At 36.7% G+C, this 7898-nt stretch overlaps 1 pseudogene; it reads right to left on the bottom strand.

The window, feature by feature from the left end:
* Positions 1-3996: 3996 nt before the first annotated feature.
* LOC110693318 lies at positions 3997-7898 on the bottom strand (annotated as a pseudogene).

Genomic DNA, 7898 nt, shown 5'->3' with positions numbered 1-7898 from the left:
AATGAAAGATAAAATAGGACAAATATAGATGTAAATTCTTAAACTTCCACAATTTTTCTGTGAATTATCGTAAGCTTCTTGCAGAAATTGTAAGTGAATATGACCCAAAGTATTTTAAAGAGGCTATGAATCTGAGGGTTGGCGGCGTTCAATGAAGGAAGAAATACAGGCTTTGGAGAACAATGGGACTTGGACTCTGGAGCGTCTTCCTCCAGGCAAAAAGGCTCTAGGGAGTCAATGGGTGTACAAGACAAAATTTTTGTCTAATGGTGACGTTGAAAGCCTTAAGTCCCGTTTGGTTGTGTTTGGGAATCATCACCAGGAAGGGATTGATTACAGTGAGACGTTTGCTCCAGTTGCAAAGATGACTACAGTTCGGGCTATTCTTGCAATTGCGGCCTCTACAAATTGGGAACTTCATCAAATGGATGTTCACAATGCCTTTCTGCACGGTGAACTTGATGAGGAAGTGTATATGAAATTTCCTCATAGTTTTGAGATTTCAAATCCAACACTGGTTTGTCGTCTCAAAAAGTCGTTGTATGGCTTGAAACAAGCTCCGCGGTGTTGGTTTGCGAAATTGACTACAGCTCTAAAAAAGTACGGCTGCTTATAATCTTACTCTGATTATTCTCTATTTACATATACTAAAGGCAATATTCAGATTAATGCCTTAGTGTATGTTGATGATCTTATTATTTCTAGTAACAATTCCGCTGCACTTGTTAGTTTCAAAACTTATCTCAGTGATTGTTTCAAGATGAAGGACCTTGGTCCTTTGAAGTATTTTTTGGGTATAGAAGTTGCCCGTAGTTCGACAGGGTTGTTTTTGTGCCAAAGAAAGTATACTTTGGATATTATTTCCGAGTTTGGTTTGATAAGGGCAAAGCCAAGTGGCTTCCCTATTGAGCAAAATCATAAATTGGGTCTTGCTACAGGCGACCTTCTTACAGAACCCCAGGCTTATCGGCAGCTTGCGGGATGGTTGGTTTATCTTAGGATCACTCGACCCGACTTGGCCTATTCTATTCACATTCTTTCTCAGTTCATGCAAGCGTCGCGCATTGAACATTGGAAAGCAGCTCTGCGAGTGGTTCGGTACTTGAAAGGTACCCCAGGTCAAGGAAATTTGTAACGTGCAGATAGTGAGTTAACTTTGCAAGGTTGGTGTAATCTAATTGGGCGGCTTGTCCCTTAACACGTCGTTCTCTGACAGGATGGCTTGTGTTTCTTGGTCATTCCCCCATCTCTTGGAAGATTAAGAAACAACACATTGTATCGAAGTGTTCTGCAGAAGCTGAATACAGGTCCATGTTTGTAGTTACTTGTGAGCTAAAATGGCTCAAAGCTTTGTTGTTGAGCTTGGGTATCTATCATCCCAAGGCAATTAAGTTGTTTTGTGATAGTGAGTCTGCTTTGCATATTGCAAAGAACCCTATTTTTCATGAACGGACGAAGCACATTGAGGTCGATTGTCACTTCATTTGAGATGCTATTTATGAAGGCCTAATTTCTCCATCGTATGTTTCTACTTCTTCTCAATTAGCTGATATCTTCACGAAGGCTCTTGGGAAGTCACAGTCTGATTACCTTTTGTCCAAGTTCGGCATCTTCGACTCTCGTGCTCCAACTTGAGGGGGTATTGAGGATATATTTTCCGAGATATTAGAGTATATTTGATAGAGTTTGTTTATGGTAATTATGTTTATCTTTGTGATTGTTTCCTAATTTCTAGGTTGCCAAAGATAAGGTAACTCTAGGTTTTCCTTGTACTCTATAAGGCAACCGCAGCCTCAAGCAAGGAAGAAGTGGCGGTGATTGCGGCAACAGTGGTGTTACCATGGGTAGTCAAAGCTTATGGGTGTTATTTGCATGTTACTATAAACTTATTAAAAGAGAAGTAGAAGATAAAGTTTACTACTACATATGTGATTTTGATAAGCATAAATGAATTGCTGGCAAGATTGGAAGAAGCAAAAGAATTTGGTCTTATCTTAGAACTTTTTTATTTTTTATTTTTATTTTTTTTGACAATAGAACTTCATAAGTAAAGAGCAAATTACAACCTAGGCTAAAAGAAAGGAGCTAAAATACAAGACACACACTAAAATTCTATTACGTGCTTTGGTAATATAGCCTATGCGAAGGAGAGCACTGCTACCGCGAACATTTGGTCGGAAACCTGCAAGACAAACCCCCTTAAGACTTATCTGGGAGTCATGAACTTGCCGCCACCATAAAATACCCAAACCGGAGCGAAGAAGGTGAGGAAGCTGAAAATGGGAGTAGCATAGGGGCCTAGCAAAGAGAACGGTACACAACGTCGATGGAAGTCGATGTGAGAAAAATACTACCTCTTCAAAACTCAAGTGCCATGACACGAAATGCGGCGAAAATCCACACTCACCACTAAGGTCATCCCAAGGTCTTGACCAACAATGAAAATCTTGGGATCCTTGACCACGAGCTACTTTCCCTAGTAACTTATTACTGGACATCTCCGGATTAAGAGAATGTCAGATCTGTAAGGAGGAATTTGCCTCCCGCAACTGATCTAGATGAGGAGCCTCCGTCAAGATTTGATTTATAAAGATCATGGCTGGACTAGCCATCATCATCAAACACAAGGTAGAGGAGTTTACTTTAATCCCCAACCTAACCCACACCACCATAGCACTCATAACTGAAAAAAGGAATCCCACATCTAAAGCAGACAACACAATTTGAGAACTGCCTTAAGAATCCTGAATTGGATCTCCAATTATCTCTTCTATCATTCTAAACAATGTACCTACCACCCCCATTCACTGGAGGCACACACCAACTAAGGAACCAAAGTCCTATGACAAATTTTTTATCCTACAACCTAAACCCCAATCCCATATTTGGACTACACCGCTAAATAGACCCTCAATCCCTCCACATGCACTAAACAACAAATTCACGGCAATTACAACCCAATAAGGTTGTGATAGGAGCACATAAAAACCCCAACAAACAGCAGTAGCAAAACATGCTCCCAATTCATAAAAATACCAAAGCAAACAACACAAAAACCTCCAACACACCCAAACCAAATTAAAGCACAACAATAGGAGAGTAAAGTGGAACGATGATATTGAAATATACCAACGAAGACACAACCTGAACCTCCTGGAAAGCAACCCTCTAACGGAAGTTATCCCTTCAAATAACCAACCTACAACATCTGAAACACCAGAGCTAATTAAAACACCCACCAGCCACAACCTTGTCGCAATCGCGAACAACCCGCCGACGAGGCCCGAAACATCGTGGGTAAACGAAACACCCATCCATGACCTCAGGGTCCATAGCACGATTTTGGTGTCGGCGAAGAGGTTGTGATGGTTTTCTAGCAAAGATACTAAAATCGCCGGCGCCGTTATGCGGTTGAAGCTTCTGTTGGGATAAAATTGCAAAATTGTCAAGCCCACCCACTCCAAAACTACCCCAAAACAAGAATAAACAAGAAACTAACGAGACTCGCCAGCGAAAGTGGCCAAGAGAGGCAAAGCCTCCCTTCGCCGGCGAGCCGAAGGCTGGCGGTGGAGTGAGAAACCAGAGAGGAGAGAGAAACCAAGCGGTTCCTGTGGCAATTGTAACCCAGTGGTCTTATCTTAGATTACTTAACCGTGAAGGAGGAGGGGAGCTTAGGAGGTGGTTTTTGTCCTTTTTGGGTGAGCAAGGGCATTTTGGTAATTTCATATCTCAGGTAAAAACACAAATCTTTAAACATTTAACGGAAAATAAAATATTCCTTAACCCGAAATACATTTTAAAAATAAATCACTTTTCTCCGTAAAATTAGCTCCAAAAATAATACTTTGTTTGTCGTTAAAATAATACTTGTACTAAGACCAAAACTTTTGTACATCTTAAAATAGAGATTAAAACTTTAATTAAGCTAATAATATAAAATTAGAGTATAATAAATCAAGTCTTAAAATCTTGGGTATTACATTATCTATAGGCGTGTCAACTATTAATTTTTTTTTTTATTTTTTTCAGAATAAAAAGTTATTTCACACACTAATAAATTTCTCAGGTACATTTTATTGACGAATAAAAGGTTACACTTATGCAAATAATATGCATCACTGACTTGTTAAAAATGTACAACAATTTAACCAACACACTCAAGTGAAAACTAGTAAAAACTGCATTTTCTTCGGACATAAGCTAACAACAAGCAGCTCGTTTTGTGTGGCTGGCCATACCGTGTGGTCGGCTGATACACACCAAAACATTGATTAAGTAATCCCTAATCGACTGAGTTAACCCTGAACGAGTAACCCCTGACCGATCGGTACTAAAAGCTTAATTAAACATTAATAGGATCAATGAGAACCAATTGAACTTTTTCTTGCATATTGTTGCTAACAATCGAGTAATCATCCTCACCAAGCCGGTAGAAAACCTCAATGACTCTTGAGAGGTTGAGGATTCGATTCATTAATGGCCTCGGAAATGTTGTTGGCCGAAACATCTCTTCATTTAGGTCCTTCCATGCATCCTCCACTACATTATGAAGCTCTTCCAAGGCGATTTCCTCAGTGACTCTAAATTGCTTCATGTAACATTCTACAACGGAAGCTACATGATCTCTTTTTCGCTCAATCTGTTGATGTACACCCCCAAAACAATATAAGTTAGCTCAACAAGGAGGTACAACATACAGTATAATTGTTGAATTTTTTTTATTGAAAGTAAACAAAGTTAGGACAGTCTTCTCTCAAGACTATGATATAGTTGTTTGATAAGAGGAAGAAAGTATACTCATAGCCTTATTACCTTATAACTAGCCATGTCACCTATGAGCCTTCCAATCATACATGAAGCCTTGATAGGTTTCGGGGTTTGGCTTACCCATTCGAAGGCTGCTTTCGTTGCCAATTCTCCCATCCCTAAGAAAGTTGTCCCAGACATCAGGGTGTAGCCAGCCGTTCTAATGGCAGCATCATTGAGATATTCGTCGTATGTTGGAACATATTTTTCATGGCACCACTTTGCCTCTTGAAAGTACCCTCTACATTGAGCTTTCATCTATAAAATAGTAATATGAACGAGAAATTACAAGTTTATCACCATGATAAACTAAATAGTAATATGAACCATGTAATTGATTGAATGTAACTTAAGTGATTGTACACGTATCATAACTAAAGCCAAGTTTGTCTTACCAATTCTTGAACATAAGGAACGAGCTCCGATCTTCCTTCTTTGGCTAAATCTTGTTCAAATCCATTAAAAGTATCAAGGAGAGCCTCATAAGTAAGCTTCATGTAGTCAGGAAGTTGGTTCATGCTTCTTTTGTCCCACCTAATAATGTACGTATAAATTTCTTATTGATATAACATACAAAATTTGTTAATCAAGTGAAAAAATTATACAAATAAAATGATGCATTATACTTATGTACAAACCTTTGGACAGCCTCAGTGTACACTTTTAGTTCTTCAAAGAACCCATAAGCATCATACGTATCATCCATAACCGATGTCATCTTATACAATTTCGTAAATATTTCTCTACCCATTGCATATTGAGGTTCATAGAAAGTTCCCAACATCCAAAAATATACTTCCGCAATTCTATCTCTTGCAAAGGGTAATTTTGTGCCAAAGTTGAGGTCTCTCCACCACCTAATTAAGTATGAAAGAAAAGTTATTAGTATATAGTGACTTACAACGAAAAAGAAATTAAATATTGTGTAAGGAGTTGAATTTAGTGATTTTGTGTCATGTCGTGTTGAGCCTTACAGCATAAAAGAGGGTTCCACTCTTTATCACTATCTGTTACGTACCTGGAGAGGTCTCGTAGCTCTTTCAAGTGTAACGTTTGGAGCAAGTTGAAATCTAATTTTGCAAATTTAAGTAGAATTTCATCGTGTGAAGGATCAGCTTCGTATGTGGATATGTAGTATCGAGACAATAGCCTAGTGACGCCTTTGTGGAGAGGCAACTTGAGGGCTTGGGTAACTTGAGTTGCTAAGGGAATACTTAGTTGATCAACCAGTGATTTAAGCTTAGTTGTCGTAAATTCAATCGCCTCGTCGAGGATCTTTTCTCCATGCACTCTAAGAAATGAGGCTTCATACTAATTCAGTATGCCCACTACATCCGTTGTCAAGGATTCCTTGAAGTTTCCATCCTCAGTCTTAAACTTGTTGAAGAGATCTGTTTTATCATTAAACACATTATTGTACTTGCTTGCATTGTAAGTGGACACTACATAAATAACAAATAATGATATAATATGACAACATATATATTCATATTTAGGTCATGTTCTCTTCATCTTATTCAAATATTATTCAGTAAAATAAGTTCAATAAAGTAAGTTGTAATCCGCAAGAATCAGTAACTTTAAAGAGAAAATATTATAAAGAATTACTAAATAAATTTTAATCATAAAAAATAATGTAAGTTCAGTAAAAAAAAAATGTATGGTTTCAAAAAATATATATAAAAAAAATAAATAAATATAATTGCAGTAAAAAATAATTTTAATTCAGTAAAATTAATTTCACTTTCAGTAAAAATAAAGTGAAATGAACAGGGTCTTAGTAGTTACAAATATTTATTCTACTTTGAGCATATGTTCAAAAAAATATATCCAGTAATATGTTGTCAACCATTTCGTACAAGCTATAGTAAAAAAGCAATCTTATATGCAATCATTGTTACAATAGGGTCATAATACCAAAAAGCCTTACTAAAATCATTGAAAACGTTTACTCACTCCATTTCTTTTTGTTTTTAATGTACTGTGTATAATTATAAGATGAGCTATATCCATACAAGAATTAGATAATTTGTACTATTTTCATTCTTATATCATCCACCAATTCTCTGATTAAAGATTTTTAATGGAACAAACATAAATTATAATAACAATGGGAATATCAAACAAAATGTAAGTGATTGTAATAATTCATGCAAAAGAAGAAAATCATACATACCAGAAGAAACATAAAAGCCATGTTGCCTTAAGAGACGAAATCTAAGAGAAACATAGTGAAGATCGTCCTCATAAGAAACGTCATTATTCTGTGAGTAAGTCTTGTTAAAATGTTGTAAGTTAGCTTCAATTTCATCTTCAAAGTGGTATGCAACCCCAAGTTGCTCCACAACATCTATTAGTACAAGTCTTTCCTTCGGATCTTCTACAACGCCCAAAAGTTTTCTCCTCACTTCTTCTTTCAGCTCCTTCGCCTCTTCCTCCCTTCGCCTTTGAGTCATCTACAACCATTTTATGCACAAGATTATGATTAATTTAAGCGATTGGTATGATAAATCGTCTCACACTAACTTATTATGAAACATCATTCGCAAATAAGCCTCATAAAGCTAGGTAACAAGTTATCTATGACAATATTGTGAGACGTACGGTCTCGTATATGAAATTTCAAACGCAAATTAAAAATTAATGTATATGGGAAAAACACTGAACGATTCTTTTTAGATCATAGCTCACAATATCATTCAAACTTTTAATATCCTCATTGGTATTATAATCAACAATAGTACTCTATAATGTACAAGTTAAAATTACCCCATATACGTAATATATTATTTTATGCGTGTAGGAAGACACAAAGGGCATTAACGTAAAAAAAAAAACATGCATATTACGAAGTACAATTTACCTCGTCTGGAGGAGTGTAGTTGATAAAATGGTCACCCCAAAGATTTGGATGATAATGTGCCAGTGGACGTTCATTCAATGTCTCATCTTGTTGATGACCATTGCATGAACAATTTGTAATGATTTGCTTCATGCTTTTCTCGTTAATTATTTCTTTATCAGTTGTTTTGTGTTAGAAAACATAGCTTTTGCATTTCTTATATACTGCTTGCTTTCTATTGTTTTATTAA

The sequence above is a fragment of the Chenopodium quinoa genome, unplaced genomic scaffold, assembly GCF_001683475.1.
Source record: "Chenopodium quinoa cultivar QQ74 unplaced genomic scaffold, ASM168347v1, whole genome shotgun sequence".
NCBI classification, from domain to species: Eukaryota; Viridiplantae; Streptophyta; class Magnoliopsida; order Caryophyllales; family Amaranthaceae; genus Chenopodium; species Chenopodium quinoa.
The sequence above is the reverse complement of the archived record's forward strand: the minus strand, read 5'-3'. Positions and strand labels throughout refer to the sequence as shown.